This window comes from Pipra filicauda, unplaced genomic scaffold, assembly GCF_003945595.2.
Source record: "Pipra filicauda isolate LSUMZ 115617 unplaced genomic scaffold, ASM394559v2 scaffold68_size4259465_pilon, whole genome shotgun sequence".
Classification (NCBI taxonomy): Eukaryota; Metazoa; Chordata; class Aves; order Passeriformes; family Pipridae; genus Pipra; species Pipra filicauda.
The window spans coordinates 2,127,633-2,147,709 of NW_024104853.1; the positions used below are offsets into that span (position 1 = coordinate 2,127,633).

Sequence of the window (20,077 nt, forward strand, 5' to 3'; positions counted from 1 at the left end):
TGAATAAGCACAACATAGCATTTTTGCAATCAAAAATTAAGAAGAATTGAATCTTAAGGTCCATGAGGCTATGAGATATCACAGCTGCTCCAGGTAATGCCCAGGAATAACATGTCTCCTGTCTTGCCCATCTTTTTATTTAGTAAAGCACTTCTCCCACTAAGACTGGAAAAAAAATATTTCCTCTGCACTAAGTCACCTTCCCATTATCAGGCATAAACTCAATTTCTAAAAACTACTAGCTGAGAAGGGATGCATATATCCTACATATACATCTCCCTCCAGGTATGCATCTCCCAAAATCCTGTTTTCACAAGTCAGACAGTTGATGACATACTGGCTTCCCGTGGCAAAGACACCTGTAAGTGGTCACAGCAGCACAGAGGTGAGTTGTTATTCTTAGCCTGAGGCCTGGAGAAAGAGAGCAAGACTTCAGTACCACAGCTCAGAAATCCTCCATCACAGGCTTGTCCTTGCATGGCCATTGACACCCGTATCCCTGGCCCTGCCATCCTGGGGACGGGTAGATGAAAACTCAGCTGAAAACCTATCCCTAGAGTCACAATCTAAAATCAAACACACACACGCACACACACACGCTACCACTGCCAAAACACACTTATTCATATTTATTTATTTTGGGTAAAGGAAGGGTACTGAAGTGTCTAATGTTGCAACATGCAAAAAAGAATTCTTTGTATTTCTTAATTGGTGTATTTTCTCTTATAAATTGGAAGTGTTTCTAACTGTAGGAAGGCAGCAAGACTGGTTTGGCCATATAAATCCCTTTGATATCCAGGATTTCACAGTACCTTCTAGTAATGCTGCTTTACAAAAAGCCCTGCCTATCCTACATATATGATCCCCATTATCCCATAAGGTAGCATTAGGGATTGCACAGAATAATGCTGCACAGAGCAGCCCTCTTGCACGACCACCTGGGAAGGCAACAGAATATGGTGTACAGAGTGGGGCTGCAGGACAGGCCATAGCAGGTTAGCACTTCTGACACTTCCATGGTTTTTGGGATTGTCTTTTCTTGCCATCCATCAGCGGCAAAAGGAATGATAGCGGTAGACCTTTATCATTATACACCAAATATACAAATAAGACTACCTGAAGCTCATGTCTAAGATGATTAGGACTCCTCACTTAAGTTCCCCATTAATTCTTGGCCCAGAGTTGTGGGGAAGGTTATTTAGCAGGTGGAAATAGAGTGATGGGCTATAAGAAGCTTTGTCTCCATTGGTCTGCCCAAGAAGAAATTGCTTCAAATTGTCCCCAGAAGAGCTGTTCCCAGATGGTGGCTCCTAGGCACACCAAACAAGTCCAGATACCTTATATTCTCTCTCATCTCATTGTAAAGTGTTTAAAATACCACAATTACAAACTGGAAGAACTTAACAGCTTTCAGCAAGTTGCTGCATTTCCTTGGCAAGGGTTCCTTAGGTGGGTGTTTGCCTGAGAGCATTTTCCTAATCCATGTACTACAGGGCCAGACCTGCTGGATGTGGGGCAGCATGGAGCCATCTTCTATGGCCTCACATTTTATGCTGTTGATCTGGCACAGACATTCGTGTGTCTGGGAAAGTGAGAAAAGGATCCAGCTACAGTACCTTGCAGGAATTTAAGACCCTAAATCTTGAGGCAAGATGGTCTTTGTTGCACTTTATTGCCTTCCTGCAGCTGGGAGGCAGCCTGTGCTGGAACAAGGCTCTTGCGGACTTCCCAACTCAGCAAGAATTCTGACACCTTGCTGTTCAGATCTTGTTGTTCAGACCCTACTGCTTTGATCCTGATGCTCAAAGCCAGAAGCTCAGACCTTACCACTGTGTTAAGGCAGCAGCCCCTGATACACACAAAAGACCTTGACTTTGCTAGTGTCTGGGCTGCTTGCCTCTCTTTCTGCTCACAGAGCTCAACAGGGCTATGGGGATCCAGCACCACAGTTTCACCTGAGGACTCTGAGCATAACAAGACACGGGAGAAAACTTGCTGCACTCAGAGTCAAAACCTGGCCCCTGAAAGTGGTGAAGTTCCCAATCTCCTCTACACTCAGCTGATGATGCTGCAATCCAGCAGCTGCTGTGCCTGGAGACATGGCCTTGCCTCCTGGGAACTGGCTTTCACAGAAAGCCTCCTGGGAACTGACTCCCACAGAACTCAGAGGAGATACAGGAACGGAGGCCTTGCAGGATGGAGGTCCCTCACTGCAGTGAGGTGGTGGCTGGGGTAGAAAGTCCTGGGTGGGAAAGGGAATGCGCAAATTGTGATGGAGAGTCAGAATGAGTAAGTGGGAGGTCTGCACCAGAGGGGTGCTGAGAAAAGCTGAGGGCTTTGGACTTGGCTGGTAACAGGGTGCGTGGAGGTAGTTCAGGGGTTTATTGTACAGACATGATTCGAACAGATTAGGAGGGGGCACAATGTGCAAGGCCACAAGGGGGAAAAAAAAGAAAAAAGGAAAAAAAAGTAACATTGTGGAGAAACCCCTCTGAAGGTCATACACGAGCACAGGCTGCCCGCCTGTCAGCTGCCTGACTGCTGGCCAGGAACAAGTTTTCCCTGGAAAAAAAACCTCCTTTACTAGCGAGTCCCATTTTTAAAGCCGAGTGTCAGAGGAGGGGCCAGGGAGAGCTGCAGCACTTGCCTAATTGTACGTGGATAAAACATCTGTAATTACTCATCAGAAGCTGTTTCTGCAGATGCAGGATTGGTTTGACAGGGCGTCCGTTCGTGTGCAGGTGTGGTAGGAGGTGGTTTGTCAGTATCTTACAAGGAAGTGACAGCAGTGGTTCACTCACAGACTACAGCAGTCAAGCCAGATGGACCTTAAGAATGTCATAGATAGAATCAAAGAATGGTTTGGGTTGGAAGCGACCTTAAAGACCATCTAGATCCAACCCACCTCCCTGCCATTGGCAGGGACACCTTCCAGAAGACCACGCTGTTCAAAGCCCTATCCAACCTGGCCTTGAACACTTCCAAGGATGGTGCATCCACAACTTCTTGTGGCAATCTATTCCAGTGCTTCACCATCCTCACAGTAAAGAATTTCTTCCTTATATCTAATCTAAACTACTCTCAGCTTAAAGCTTGTCCTATCACTGCATGCCCGCATACGAAAGTCCCTCTCCAGCTCTCTTGTAGCTCCTTTAGGTACTGGAAGGTGCTGTAAGGTTTCCTCAGAGCCTTCTCTTCTCCTGGCTGAACAACCCCAGCTCTCTCAGCCTGTCTTCATAGGCAGAGTGCTGCAGCCTCCTGATCACATTTATGGCCAACTGGGAACATGAAACCTGTAGCACCAAGTAATGCTATACAGTTACTGGGACCAGCTCAGAGGCTTGGACCTTGGAAGCCTTACTGAATGCTGTCTTGCTGAATGCTGTCACTGAAGTAGATTTCTTGCTGGTAAGCTGAGCAAGTAAAGGAGAAGGGAGGGTGAACATCAATTTTAACTCAACAAGCCGCTGAACAACTTATTCTGCCAACGCTATTCAAGTGTGATAGTTGCATGATCCGCGCACAGGACCTGTGAGGTACCTTCACTGGAACCAAAACAGTGCCCGCAACTTAGACAAACAGGAGAGAAAAGCAGCTAAATACTATCTACATTTATAAGCCTGGAGATTCAGGGGCCTGTGTTAGAAGTAGGCTGTAGCAGAAGGAGGATGGTGCAACTTTGAAAGACTCTTTTGGATTTAGGTCTTGCTTTGAAAAAAAAGAAGGAAACCCTAGAAGACACTTGCAAAATATAGCTAGAGACCCTTCAGCATGTGCAGCTTACTCTGATTAAAAGATGATGAGAAATCAGGCAGATCTGAAAGGAAAAAGTCTCCTTCCTGTCACGATCAAAGTGTAAACCCAGAGACAGTTTTCTTCTCTCCTTAAGCCTTGAGGGTTGCTTTTTATGACATAAAGTTAATGTTTCTGTATTCTCTTAAAAATGAGATCAGCAGCAAATACCTTGTCTCAGGAAAGATAAATAGCTTGTTGAGATGACCAGGGCCTTTCATGGCACTTCTGTGCAAGAACATGAAATTATTTACATCAATGAGTAAAATTTTAGCACTTTAGCTCTGCTAGAGGACTTTTGAGAGCTGATACTTGTCTTTTGCACTTCATAACCTTTCCTTACACGATCATGGGAAGACAATGAGATCTCAGTTTCTCGGCTCACGCTGAAGAGCTTCTGTGGGTAACTGCAGAGGTCTCGAGGTAGGAAAGGGCAAAAAACACCCATCCCAGCAGCCTCTGTAAGGGTCTACAGTCTTTCCAGCTGCCATAAGCAAACACAGCACAGGACGAAGATAACCCAGACAGGAAAGGCTTCGAGGAAGGACTACTCTGAAATCTAAATTTTTTTCCAACAGATTTTTATTGATTATTACAGACTGGTGATGTTACTTTACTTCAGGTTCTTTATCCTTCAGGCACATCAGACTAACTATATAGCAGTGCTCTATCCTGTTATTGGGTGCAAATGAAGGATTTTATAGCTTCCTTTTTAGTAATGAGCAAGACAGTAGGAAGGGGTTGATTAGGTGACACTATTTTTAAATCATTAAAATAAGCCTGGTTAGTTTCAGCTTTTTTTTCGGAAATAAATAAATAAATCAGGGAGTCAAGTGAAAAAAGAGTACCTATATCAAGGGTTAGGGTTTTTATTAGTTTTATGTCCATATTCTACTAATAAATGTTACAGATCTCTGACAAATTATTCTACAGACTTTCAAGCTGAACACCAAGTTCCTTAAAACAAAGTGCAGGAAAAAAATGCGTTATTGCCTCCTGAATGACATGTCTAGATGATTGTTATTCCCACAGTGTCAATCGTTCTTATGTTTAACTTGATAAACTGCAGGTGCGGCCAGAATACTGATACACAATAAGCGAAAGCTCGTGTCACATTTCTCCTGTCTGCTGTTAGCCTAAATTTATTTCTTGGAAAAGATGATGATAAGGAATCTCTTTGCACAAAGGAACTAGAGCCTCCATATGCCTTGGCAGCTGTACCATGGAAAAAAGATAATACCAACAGGTGCAGAAGAGTAGAGTTCACGATATCACTGGTTTCTCCTTTATTGCAAACATGCAGCAAAGCAGAATAAATCATATTCCTGGAGACCCAAGTGCAAATGGAGGTAACAGTGAGATAGACCTGAAGTTCTCAGCTGGTCTCTTTGCCCTAGTATTATCAGACTGGAGTTGGGTTTGTGAAATGCCCATTGGTGCAGCAACTACTTCAAGTGGTAAACAAAGCAGTATACTACTTTTGACTATATAATTATACATTCAAAAATGAATGCAAAATTTTCATAGCCTGAAAATATGACTGGAGTTTTTACTTAACTAGTTCCCATAATGTCCCCTCTTTGGTTTAATTATCTTGGATGTATTATGGCCAGTGTAAACAAATCATGTTATTTTTCCCTGCAGTGAAGTATTTTGTATAGATTCATTTCCATATTCAATGCTCAAAAAAGTTGCAAAAAAAGTTTTTGTTTACTTTTTAAAAATATTTTTTTATTTATTAAAAGAACTGTTTCCTTCCTGTACTAAACAGTTTCATGGTTATATTCAGAAGTTAATCATCACCACAGGACAAAACTATTCCCTGTTTTACATTTATTTTTGCTATGAATGCAAAAATTTTACTCTTCTGAGGCAGTCATGGCAAATAGCAAAGCATTCCAGGAGCCAGACAGGGACCCTGTAAATGGATGTAGCTGTACTGATTTCAGGCATCATTAGTATTTCTTCTTTCCAGACAGCCAAAGGGATTTGGTTCTGTTCCTATCAAAGTTTTGCTTTGATTTTAGCTGGGACAGGGTCAGAACTGATTGAGCTAATAAGTCTCAGTTTGGATTAGAAATTTCAGTGCTATTCTAATAATCTGCTCTGGGATATGAATTAAAAACAGACTGAGCCTACATTGAGTAAGCAAGAGTGAAAATGAAAGCAGATACATTCAGAACTTTTTTTTCTGGATTTGGGTGCACCATTAGCACCCTCCTGCTGTACATATCTTTTTACCTCCTTCATTGCAAAAGAGCCTGCTATTATGTACATTCATATTTCTTATGTGCAAATGTTCATGCACTAGAAGTACACACAGTATCTTCAGTGAAAACTGGTGTTTCTGTGCTGTTGAGTTCACTGATTCATGTCATAGTCCTGACAAATTAACTGTTCTCTCATCTTTAAAGCATTCTTACAAAACCAAGAAGCTGAAAACACATACTATGGGATGTAGATTTGTGAAGCTGGCAGCTTCCTGGAGTGTTAAAGCTTATGAAAATCCAAATCCAAGCTAAAATGTATGGAATGTGAGCTGCACTTTAGGGCTTTATCCAAAATACACTGAGGCTAGTGAGAGTCCTTCCATTGACTTCACTCAGCTTTGGATCACACCTTTCAAAGAGGTAAAGCAGAGGCTTGAAATGCTTAGCTTGCAGGAGAGGTTTGGTTACAAAAAGAAGTTGTCCAAGTTCATGACTCCAAGGGGAAACCTAAGTGATGCAATCTCAGGGCCAGAAGGTCAAAATTACACAAAGAAATTGCACCCTTTGTGTTGTCAAGTTGGCAGCACAAGCAGAGAAAACGTGGAAAGGGAAGGACGCTAGACCAGCCCCAACCCACATCAGAAGTGGAGGTCTATGAGTAGCAATGCCGACACTGGTGCATTCCTATTTTATCAGACTGCTCTCTGCAGGCCACAGTGTTTTCCTCCTCCCTCACCCATGGCCAACGCTTTTCTCACACTGGTGGGAATGGGATTATTTTACTTGGGTGAATTGTGAATTATTGTATTCAGGTGTCCCTGGGAAGAAGATATTTAAAATATAGCACAGAAACAGAACTTTCATACCACAGTAAATGGGAAGAGCAAGAAAATCTCTAAAGTGTTCAAGCAATTTAAGTGTTCTAGCAACCGGGGATTGCTTTAAGCATCTGAGGGGGCGAAGCCACAGCCTAGCATCTGCTGGAGACAAGATGGAATTTTCTGTTCCCTGCTTTACTATGCATTTAAGCTTGTCTCAGAGCTAAGGTGAGCATTGTCAGCTAAATAACATTAGTCCATCAGGTTTCATTCGGCAAAGCTGTAATTATTTTGATCCTTCGAGAAAGTACATTACAGTAATAACAGTAACAGTCTTTGTTCATCAACATCTTCAGCCTATGTGTCAGAGTACACCCGACTGTGTTTCCCTGAAAGGGGAACAAGGGTGGCCTCTCTGTTCAGATTATCTTAAGCAAACTGCCCCCAATGAGCAACTGTGTTTTTTGGCACTCATGGAAGACAGTGCATTCCTGGGCACAAAGTTCACTGCACAGAAGAGTCATTAGTGAGCCCTTACGTGAATCCCTTCAAGTCTCCAGAAGGTCTGCAGCAAGAATGCATTTCTGAAGCAGCTACTTAAAGATCTGAAGGAAACTTGGCTGGAAGAATAGCCACATGATCCTCCAGCCCCTCGAGTATTTTTGGCTTTCAGATGCTAAGTCCAACGTGACATGACAGCCTTACACAACCAAAAAGTCACAACCAACCAACAGAGTAAGTGAAAATTAAACAGAGCGGGGGAAGGAGATGTGCACCCACCTTTCCCTTTCTTCTGAGTTTTTTAGCTTCTAACAGTTCAGATGAGAGTGAAAATATCCCACAGTGACTCTGGCTGTGGTGCAGGGCAGCACAACAGCTGCAAGCAAGTTGTGCTGAGCATGCGTGAGCACTGTGAACTTTTGTGTCAGGGTAGACCCCTGGGCACAGCCAGCTCCAGGCTTTCAAAAAGTTTGGGTGAGTTTTTATCTCTAGCTTTAGCTCTCCAACATCATGCTATCACTTTAAAAATCCCTATTGAAATATAGCCCCTGAAAAATATCATTTGCAGGTCATAGAGCTCAACAGAGGGCTAGAAGAAACTATCACTTTGTTGTGTGACAATTGTTGTCACTCTGCTCTTTGTCCCTATCCTTATATTCGGGAGATGTCACCCTATTCTCACTGTAAAACATAGGTACAAATAAGGGGAAAGGAGACAAAACGGTAGGGGCTGACACTCACGCTAATTGCTCTATTCCCAACCATATAGCTAGAGCAAGATACATTTGCACTTACCCTAAATCCTATTTTCACTGTCAAAGTGGTGTAAATGAATGGTAGTGTTGGTGGGAATAAGGACTATTTTCTTCAAAGAGATAAATTTATCTCTCTGAAGTTCACAGATTTTTCTTTTCCTGATGAAATTTGGAAATTTTAACCTAGCAGTCATAAGAAAGTGAAAGACAATGACTAGATAATTTTGTGCATCCTAAAGTCTTTAATTTAATCATGGATCATACTTCATGAGATCTGAAGATATTATGTACTATTCAAAGATATGCAAACTGCAGACGCCTGTCTCTTCTGCTTCAAACAAGATAATCGCTAGATTATGGACAACCATTAGATAAAAGAGTCGTCTTCTGATTTATCAAAGTTTGCAAAAGCTTCCTCACAGCAGAAATAATTCTGAGTTAACAGAGTAACAAAAAATTTTAAATAATTAGCTTTCCCTGAGAGCCAAGTAGTCTGTATTTTAAAGCTAAATATCAGTTATTTGAAAGTAAATCAAGTCTCTGATGCTCAGAATTTTAGCTCAGCTAATGTATTGCTCAGTAAAGTCCAAAATTTTTTGAAACTGTTCATGAATATGTTACATCCAAAATTATGACTTTTTTTTTAATGGTACTTAAAAGCAGTCTGTAGGTACAGGCAGAATAATCTGATTACCAAAAAATTAATTAGTTTCTTCTCTGTTGCATTAAAGACAAAGTGTTGGAGCTCTGGGTTGATTTACAGAGCAGAGAATAATATATGGCTAAACAAAACCAATTCACATGAAGGGGGGAAAAGCTGCCTACAGTCTGTGAATGACTGATAAACACATATAAAGCATTTGTAAAAGAACATGTAGCTTTGTTCCTTTCAAAATTTAAGGATAAACAGTAACAACTGGTTAGCCCAAGTGTTGCTGGAACTGGTGTGAGAAGTTTCTCTTAGAAAACACAGACATCTTTAGTTTAGGTTTATATGCTCAAAAATTATTGAGATATCTTTACTTAATGGACAGCATTGTCATTTGAATTTTTTATACCTGTGAACTGTTTTTAAGGCAGTGATCTGGGCCCATTCTGAGCAAACAGCTCTGTAAACAGACCTATGCAAATAATAGGTCTAGGAATGAGGGATGCAGTCTATTTACAGAAAAAAAAAAATGAAGCTATATAGCAAAGAGCTGTGGCCCTAAAAAATGCTTCAGCATTTAACAGACAAAGCAAGCCTACAATCACCTGCACTATGTAGCAAAAGAACAAATACAATCCTTGAAAGCAAGTCCAAATAATGGGCAGCAATTGAGATTGTTTTTTTCCCTCCATGCAAGAATTTGTTACCCACCAAGTGCTGGGTACAGTTCTGGGGCTCCACTTTTGGAATACAGTTTGAAAGGAGGGAGGCAGTACAGAAAAAAAAAAACTCAATGAAAATAATTCAAGGGCTGGAGAATTGTCTTACCACAAGAGAGATCAAAGCTATTTCATCTATCCCATTTTTAAAAGAAAAAAAAAAAGATGGAGCAATGACTCATTTGCTTTGCCACCTTCACAGGTGCTTGAACTTAGGGGAAAAGGCATAACAAAAAGTGAAGGCTGGAAGCTGAAGCTAGATCAATTCAAAGAAGAAATACAGCCTGAATTTATTTTTTTAAGTCATCACATTAAGTACTGAAACAAACTACCGAGGACAGCAGCCTGGCAATGTCTTCTTGACTAGAGCTATCAGGGGGACATCTACTTAGACAAGGCGCACTGCTCAGTCTAAATCTTGGAAAAGTGGCTGAAATGTGCAAATGTGTGATAACAATGTGAGAGATCGAGTCAAGATTCCCCCTCAAGCCCCAAAGGTTATCAAAATCTGGCTGTAAAAATTTCCTTTTGGTCCATGACCTCAAATTCATTTGAGGTTAGTTTTTCACCCCAGGAAATAAATCAGTCTCAGTATCAACTGGAATTTGGTTTTTCAGACCTTGGCTTTGCAGATCTTTGATAACAACTGAGGAAAACAGAAATGGCTATCACAGTAGAAAAAAGTTGTTTCAAAAATCCTTACAGTAATCTGTTCCTTTTGGACCTATAAAGCCTCTAGGAGGCCTAGGTGAAAAAAAGCATCTAGTTATGGAGATTTTTTAGTACATTTTCATGCTTTAAAAGCAATGCTTCTGCCAGTAATTTTCATTGAATACTGTTATTTATAGAGCCACTTCAGCAATGAAATAGGAAGCTGTAATCACATTCTACATGCTTTGGTAGCCCTTGATATGGGCAGGATATCTGAGAGGTACTGTATTCAGACTATCTTTTTTTTCCTTTCTAATAATAATGAAAAAGATAATAAAAATCTGTCTTCAGAGCTTCTCTATAAAAGGGGAGAACTCATTAGCTGAAAGACACACAAAATGAAAAGAGCTTATTACTCTTTTGTGATGAAGATATCAAGTTTAGCAAGACATTGTATTTTAATTGGATTTTCCAGCAATAAAAGAAGAAGACTCTCAAAACAAACCCTCCAAGGGAGGAGAGGAATAACTCTGCTCTTTCCCTTTGAGCCCCTGCAGCCAACGGGATGTCTCTGTCTCTTTGACCCCATGATTCCAGCCTCAGTGGAACAGCTCACTCACCCTCCCTGCAGAGGAGGAAGCTGCTGCTGATGATGACTGCTGGTGTCTGAAGCCTCCCCTCCCAGTCCCAAGCTGCTGAACCTGTAGAAACGCCGTCCAATAGGCCATGCCAAACAGGAACTTAGTTATCTCTGTTCCTCTCATCAGCCCAGCTCTTGTTTCAAACCTGAAAGGCCTCAGCCCCTGCTTCTTGGGAAGCTGCTAAAAGGAACCCTTCTGCCCAAGAAGAGCTCACTGGATTCGGGCTCCTGCCCTCAGCACCAACACGTGCATAGATGCTCTACTGCAGCACAAACAGGGATAGTCCAATAGCCTTGCAGAAGAGAATTAAAATCACGCTGTGGTTTTAATTCTCTGTGTGGCATAATAAGGGATTCTGGAAAATTAATGTAGAGTGGCTTTTCTTCCTTTTAACAGTCAGAGTATGGGTAAAAAGCTCATGGCAAGCTGCTTTCTCACATAACTTTTTATCATTTGTTTTTTAATATCTTTTTTAATGACAAAGACAATGAGATCGACTGCTCCCTCAGCAAGTTTGCAGATGACACAAAGCTGAGTGGTGCAGTTGACACAACAGAAGGAAAGGATGTCATCCAGGGAGACCTGGACAAGCTTGAAAAATGGGCCCACGAGAACCCCATGAAGTTCAACAAGTCCAAGTAAGGTGCTGCACCTGGCTCAAAGCAATCCCAGACATGAACACAGACTGGGAGAAGCAGTCATTGAGAGAAGCCCTGAAGAGAAGGACTTGGATGGAGGTTTTGATGAACAAAAAGCTGGGCATCAGACAGCAACGTGCTATTGCAGCACAGAAGGCAAACCACATCAGAAGGAGCATGACCAGCAGGTCGAGGAGGCGATTCTGTCCTCCTTGTATTCTGCTCTTGTGAGATCGCACATTGAGTACTGCATCCAGCTCTGGGACCCCCAGTGTAAGATAAGCATGGACCTGTTGAAGTGAGTCCAGAGGAGGGCCACAAAGACTGCCAGATGGCTGGAGCATCTCTCCTCTGAAGACAGACTTAGGGAGTTGGGATTTGAGTCCAGAGAAGAGAAGGCTCTGTGGAGACTTTATAGCAGCCTTTCAGTACTTAAAGGGTGTTTATAAAATAGATGGAGAGAGACTTTTTACACAAGCAGATAGTGATAGAACAAGAGGGAATGTTTTTAAACTAAAACGACCAAGCTTCATTGTGTTTTCCACATGCGTGCAAATGAACTATTTATTATTATCTCATTTGGACCATTTAAGTTAGTGAAGTTGAAGCGTGTGTGACGTGGCAGTTGAGCCCAATTAAGCAATAAGCAAAAAGATAAGAAAGAGATGCAAAAAGGTGCTATGAGGAACAGTGAGAGGGAATGGAGAAAACAGCATGACTGCTAACATCCTCAGTCATATAATCTTCAGTAAATGCAAGAGTTTAATCAGGATCTTATCAGACATCACTTAGAATGATTCCTTACCACTTACCAAACACACTGGGTTCTAGTGCTTGAACAGCCTGTATATCCAAGACAAGAAAAGCGCTATGTATGAAATCTGATGCACAGAAAATTATATTCTCCGGGCTTTATGACCACACGGCCTTTATAAAGATATACCCTCTGAAGTTATAACCTTCATGTATTTGGCACATGTGAGTGCTAGAGTGTACACAACACCAAAGATGTCCCATGATGGCTGAAGACAAGTGACCAAGTGATGCATAAATTAGTACTTACCTGTTGAGAATCTCCTTAAAAACAGAAAAAGGAGTGTACGAGGAGTGTCTCCAGATACATTAGGTCCATACTCAACACCAGATGAAGTTATGTGTGATTGTATGTAAAGTTATTCTATTTTTTTGATTGCCAGTTGCCATTTAGAATATTGAGAGACGTTCTGGCCCCTAGCTGAATTCATCCAATGCCACTGCAAAGTGAAGTTTGCCTGGCACAGACTTTCAGAGAGTTTGTTTTTTGATTAGGAGTTGAAACATTAGCTGCATTTGAGTGCATCACACACAGACAGTGTAGAAGGGAAGGAAAAACTGCTGTCAACATGGTCAAAGAGAAATATTAAAGAACTGACTTAGTAAAGATTACCCTGCCCTGGTTCTATTGTTCCATAGTAATAAAAGAAGACAAAAGTACTCCCCATAGTGTCTGTGGCTACATCTGTATTGGTAGCCACGTCTGTATTGTGGCAAAATAGGCATGAACCTATAGGTGAAGGGTTGGTGCTGAGGACCTAAATTTCATTTATGTCTAAGAAAGCGTTCGTGTAGACTATGCCTTGTCTGGTCCTGTGGACCCAGCAGCAGTGAGAGCGCATTTCTTGGTTTAATTTGAGCTGGAGGTAAAGTTTGTGCGTTCGGAGGTTCGGCTCAGACATCCACTTCTGTTCCACCTTAAAATGTACCCAGTAAGACTGGAATCAGCACCTACAAATAGTCACATGAAACGGAGGAAAGGAAAATGCGTGAAAGATTAGCCCCACATGTCAAAGAAAAAATATACAGACTTGCAACTACAGCCACCACTAGTTAAGAACACCTGAATAATTGTCCTCAAGGACGAACTGAAACAAGTCATCCTCTCTACCAGGGCAGATCCAGAAAAAACTATCATGGATAGTCTGAAAATGTTCACTGCTTAGTGGGTCTTGGGAACTAACAAGGACAACGCACAGAAAAAATCAAGGGGAAAAAGAAGAAAATTCCTTACCACATGGTACTCAAAAAAAAAAACCACATTAGGTTATTAATTGATATCAAAGCCCATATTGTTCACTGAAATTACTCAGCTTCCTTCTTCAGAAGAAAAATGTTACAGCACTGTACGATGCTCAGAAGGGAAAGAATGCTCTCTAACAGCCTGACAGTCCTTCTCTGAGAAATGCTAACACATCACAGGTCACTGTGGTTACAAAGAGCAACAGCCCTCAGATTCTTAAAACAAATAAGAGTTCTAATTGTAAGGGGCTGTGTATGTGTGACTGTTATATCTGATTTTTCAAAGAAGATGTTTCTCTCATTCTAAATTCACATTTACTTGTTTTAAACTCCATTCGTTTCCTGTTTTTCATTTTTACTCGTCTAGGAACATTGCTTGGAGACAGGCACAATGCACTAACTGTTGCCCAAACTTGCATTTGAAATGAAAAGCCTGCAGCCTCACAAAACAGCAAATACACAATGACACAAGAAACTCTCCTTTCATTCCCTTCCTCAGTTAAAGTCAGGGATATAGAAATTTTTGCAAAAATATTTCTACTGCAAAACACATACATTAGGTTGTAAGACTGTCATTAGGATACAAGATTATGTGAGGATGTGGTGTGTGGAGTAAGAACCACAGCACTGCTGCTGAAATGCAGCAAGATTAAAGTTAAGGCACAAGTCAGTGATCATCCCAGGATAGCTCAGATGCCCTCTACCCTAAGTCCCACATCCTGCCTTCCCCAGTCTACAAAGACTTGCAGGTCCTGAGCAGGTGATGGTAGTTTTGCTCTCCACAGCCCTTCTTGGACTTCGTGGTATGAACCTGTCCAGACACCTGTTGAACCCAAGAGAATACCAAGTATTCACAAATTCCTGCTTCAGAGAGCTCCTGGCCCATGACACTTCATTGTAAGTGTTAATTTATTAGAAGAAGGTTTTCCTGGACAACTGGGGACGTTCTAGTTAAAAACAGACTGAAAGAGGCACCCTATAGTATCAGGAAGACCAAGGGCTCATTGGGGATACAGGCAAGCTGAGTTCAAATCTGTGGTCCAAAACTATCTGCATCTGAATATTTTACCAGATCAGTATTTGACCTGACTTTTGATAGTCTACTGTTAATATCTACCAATGCAAGCTATTGGAGCTATACCAGTTTCTATAAACTGGTTGACCACACCAGTTTCTGTGTATCTCATGATTCAGGAAAAAGAACACTGGTCAGCCTGTGGTCAGGGCACTAATCTCCTGTGGGTAAGATACCAAAACCCAGCCACAGAAACCCACTACAGGTACCCAAAGCAGCCCAATCTTTTGACCAGGAGCTTGCTGAGTATGTGAACCCAATATAAGAAGGGAATGGGCTCCCAATAGCTGGTAGGTTACGGTTCCTGGGAGGCACAGATATGGAGTTTGTGTACCTCGGGGCCAAGCTCAGCACAACCACCAAACTGTCCTTCAGGAAGTCTTCATCTGCCTCCTATTCCTGAATTCTTTATTTCACCTCAATGCCAATCATAAATTTTTGTGAAACATCACAGTGTCTAAGGACCACTCCCCTAATCCACTTTCCTGAAGGGTTTAGGCAGAACTGGGTATCTCCTTATCAATTCACAAGGTCAGTTTTCAAAGCTAATGTAGGTCCTTATTTTATCAAGACGCTTCTGAAAGGTTTATCATCCACCCCATATCTGCAAGCCACCACCTGAGACTACACATAGGCATGCCACGCGAGGGCCAGACCCCAAGGCACATGACAGCGGCCAGAGCAGCTTGGCTGACTGACGCTCATCCCTCAGCTGACTAACCAGACAGACCATTATGTAAAATTCCTCAGAGAGCAGTGAGGCATTCCTGGTCAGACACCAACAGTCTGAGGAGCAGCTGGACACAAAACCCAAAACTCACTGCAGGAGGAAGTGAGGATGTATGAACAGATTCCCTGTTTTCCCACACACTTAGAGAAACTCACTCCGGTTCTCTGCTCTGCCAGAGTCTTGTCTGAGCTGCTGCAGGAAGAGCCATTAATGAGCTTAGTCTCTCCTGTGCTTCTGAGCTTCCTAGTGTAACACACCACGAAAAAGAATTTCAACAAGAAATTGTATCTGCAGGGTGAGACATGGGTTTATATATTAAATTAGCCCCTTTCAGTGCATTATGAAATTTTAAAATAAATGAAGCAAGAGCATACAAGACTGCCAATTTTGAAAAAAAAAGTATTAGAAGTTATGAAAAAAAGTATAAAGCATCAGCACAAGAAAAAAATAACCAAATACTTAAGGGGTTCTTGCTTTCAACAGATTGTAACGGGTCTATTGTTGAAAAAGTCAGGTCTGTGACTGAAGCTCGAGCCATGTTTGAGGGTATTTAAGGCTCTTCCTTAAAGAAAATAAAATTTCTTTACCTATTAGTGAGTGTGTTCAGCTGCCTCATTTCCTACAGAAGTGCTGCCAAAGTGTCTCTGCCTCTCTCCCCCTTACCAATTTCCAGAAGCTTTAGCTTTGAAGCACACAGCTGTCTATCCACATATATTCCATGGCTTACTCTGGGGTTTTTTCCAATTGCAGTGGTATCTGTATTCAACGCCCTGTAATTAGCCCATGGCTCTTCACAACTGCCAAGTAAAATTCTCCCTGCTATTGGTGAGACAGAGCAAGAAAAATTAATTACTTAATCAGGAAATTAGAATATAATTAGCAGAGATTTATAAAGATAAATTTTGTCTTTGAAAAGGTAAAAAAAAATATTGCCAGAGCTACCAAACAGGTAGAAACTATTCTTGCTTTAAACAATCCCCCTAACCACAAGCCCTCCTGCATACATTCCTAAATACAAATGGCAAATATTCAGAAGTGCTTTATGGTATGAACATTACTGATGATAAGTGATACCATTTGGACAAATATTTCTGCCTTCAGAACTCCAATTAGTTTTGTTAAAGCAAATTCCTAAATTACCCATCTATCGTGAGATCTCCACAGTGTTGTGAAATCTGTGGTGGCTTCTATAGCATGAACTATACTAGGAACTATAACTAAATGTCCCTGTAAAGAGCCACAAAGATCAAAATTAACAGACACAGTTTGTAAAGATAAACCACTAGACACAGGCGTGCAAACACTAAAATGGCTCCTTCAAAATCATACAATTATTAGATGATGTCTCTATAGATGAAGTTACTGCCTCAACTACACTCATGCCTATAGGCTATGATTAATGTCTGACTTAGAAGAAGCTGCAGTTTAAGAGCAGTAATAGTTTGACAGTAGTCTGTAGTGCTAGATCCTGAACAGTTACATCATCATAGGTTGGACTCAGTGATCTCAGAGGTCTTTTCCAACACAGTTGATTCTGTGATCTCTCCAATTTGTACTTAAAGAATCACAGAATCAGTTAGACTGGAAAAGACCTCCGAGATCATCGAGTCCAAATGACCCAACACCACCTTATCAACTAGATCATGGCACTAAGTGCTACACCCAGCCTTTTCTTAAACACCTCCAGAGACAGTGACTCCACCACCTCCCTGAGCAGCCCATTCCAATACCCAGTCACCCTTTCTGTGAAGAATTTCTTTCCAACCTAAACCTCCCCCAGTGCAGCTTAAGACTATGTCCTCTTGTCCTATTGCTAGTTGCCTGTGAGGAGAGACCGACCCCCACCTGGCTAGAACCTTCTTTCAGGTACTTGTAGAGAGTGATAAGATCATCCCTAAGTCTTCTCCTCTCCAGGCTAAACAACCCCAGCTCCCTTAGCCACTCTCCACAGGACTTGTGCTTCAGTCCCTTCACCAGCCTTGTTGCCTTTCTTTGGACAGACTCCAGCACCTCAATATCCTTCCTAAATTGAGGGGCCCAGAATCGGACACAGTACTCAAGGTGTGGCCTCATCAGTACCAAGTACAGGGGAAGAATCACTTCCCTGGTCCTGCTGGCCACCCTGTTCCTGATACAGGCCAGGATGCCACTGGCCTTCTTGGCCACCTGGGCACACTGCTGGGTCATGTTCAGCTTCCTGTCAATCAGTACCCCCAGGACTCTTTCTGCCTGGCCACTGTCCAGCCACTCTGTCCCCAGCCTGTAGTGCTGCAGGGGGTTGTTGTGGCCAAAGTGCAGGACCCGGCACTTTTTCTTGTTGAACCTCATGCCGTTTGTCTCAGCTCATCTATCCAGCCTGTCCAGGTCCCTCTGCAGAGCCTTCCTACCCTCCAGCAGATTGACACTCCAGCCCAATTTGGTGTCATCTGCAAATTTGCTAATGGTGGACTCAATCCCCTCATCCAGATCCTCAATGCCCAACACTGATCCCTGGGGGACACCACTGGTGACCGGCTGCCGACTGGATGCAGCACCGTTCACCACCACTCTCTGGGCCCGGCCCTCCAGCCAGTTCTTACCCAGCACAGAGTGCCCCTGTCCAAGCCGTGGGCTGCCAGCTTTTCCAGGTGTGCCATGAGAGACAGTGTCAAAGGCTTTGCTGAAGTCAGGTAGACTACATCCACAGCCTTCCCCTCATCCACCAGGTGGGTCACCCGGTCATAAAACGAGATCAGGTTGGTCAGACAGGACCTGCCCTTCCTAAATACGTGCTGGCTGGGCCTCATCCCCCATCCATCCTGCAGGTGCCATGTGATCACCAAAGATGATTTGCTCCATAACCTTGCCAGGCACTGAGGTCAGGCTGACAGGCCCACAAATTCCCAGACCCTCCTTCCAGCCCTTCTTATGGATGGGCCAACTTCCAGTCATCTGGGACCTCCCTGGTGAGCCAGGACTGTTGATAAATGATGAAGAGCAGCTTGGCGAGCTCTTCTGCCAGCTCCCTCATCACCCTAGGATGAATCCCATCTGGTCCCATAGACTTGTGAGGATTCAAGTGGCTCTGCAGGTCACTAACTGCTTCCTCTTGGATTACAGGGGGGCTATTTGGTTCCCCATCCCTGTCTACCAGCTCAGGAGGCCAGTTGACCTGGGAACAACCTGTTTTATTATTGAAAACTGAGGCAAAGAAGTTAGTAAGTACCTCTGCCTTTTCCTTATCTTTGGTAACTATATTTATATTCCCCACCACATCCAATAAAGAATGGAAGTTTTCCCTGCCCCTTCTTTTGCAATTAATGTATTTATGAAAACACTTTTTATTATCCTTTACTAAAGTGACCAGATTAAGTTCTAACTGAGCTTTCACCTTTCTAATTTTCATTCTGCATGACCTAATAACATCCTTTAAAACTTTGTGAGTTGCCTGCCCCTATTTCTAAAGATGATATACCCTCTTTTGTTCCCTGAGTTCCTTAAAAAGCTCCCTCCCCAGCCAGGCCGGTTGTCTTCCCCACCAGCTCATCTTTTGGCACATAGAGACAGCCTGCTCCTGTGTCTTCAAGATTTCTTTCTTGAAGTATGTTCATCTTACTTAGTGTATCTTTTGGCATTTTTCACCTTGTACCTGCCCTATTTCCAAGAAAATGGAAAAATCTTACATATTTGTGATGTTTGTGTTATGAATTAAACATAGTATTCACAAAGCAGTTTAACCAATCCAGCTGTTCTGCTCAAAAATCTAATTGTGAATTTATAAACATATAAAGCCATAGCAAAAAATGTATTTCTAGAACAAGCAATTACAAAATGCTGCATTCCACTACTTCCCTGAAAGAGGACCTCTTTTAGAGGAAAAATCATCCATAAAATCCCTTTATGACACTTTAAGAAACAGGATCTGGCATCACATGTCAGACTTTGATTTCTGCTTTGATTTTGTTTCAAACCAGTAAAATTCCCAGCACCCCCACTGAAGCAGCTCCCACATCATGCAACTGGAACTACACTCTCCTGCACTCACTGCCCTCATCCTGCTGCTGCTCCTTGCAGAACACAAAATACATCCCAGCTGTGCCTCACACCATATGGGACAGCTGCTTCCCTGCACAGTAATTAACAAATTCATGCTAATCACAAATCCACAAATCCAAAAGAAGTCATGTAACTGTACTGGCTTCCTGCCACTGGACTGAGATGAAAACGTGTGCTTCAAGTCTCCCAGTCTAATGACAGGCAAAAAAAATGAGATTTTTAACAAATTATCCCATAAACAATGGAAAAGAAAATACTATACAGACTGATACAATGTCTGAGACCAGAGCAAGCCTCTGGATTTGGGGCAACCTGGGAGCACCCCAGCATGAGCAAGTCTCTCTCCTTTATAGTTGACTAAACATTTCTCAGGGGTCATTATATCAGTCAGGGGAAAACAATGGCACCACTTCTAATCCTGCTGGAGAAGAGCTCCATGTAAGCCACTTCCATGAGGCTGCTGAGAACTGCAGCACAGCTATGGCAGTAGATGAATGATGCTCTACGTCATTCCCCAAATCCAAATCTCTGGTGGCTGACCTACAAGCTGCAAGACCACAGCAATAATAGCAGAAAGCAGTTTCATTGGAGCTGAGCTGAATTCAATAGCTGGGAACTAGTGCAAAAAAAAAAAAAAAAAAAAAAAAAAAACACCCAAAAACAATGAAACATGAAAAAAACCCCTGCTGTCCCTTTGTGTGAAGCAAGAAGAGACCATAGCCCAGTCTAATCAATGCTGTTGTCAATTTAGAAATTACAAGTTATAAGACTTATGCCAAGATGCTTTATTAATTAACACAGAAATGCA

General features: G+C 42.2%; 1 protein-coding gene across 1 annotated transcript in view; it reads right to left on the reverse strand.

The window, feature by feature from the left end:
* The window catches only part of OCA2 (OCA2 melanosomal transmembrane protein), a 202,147-nt gene that overhangs the window by 178,105 nt on the left and 3,965 nt on the right, over positions 1–20,077 (reverse strand). The gene's annotated exons all lie outside the window — the stretch shown is intronic.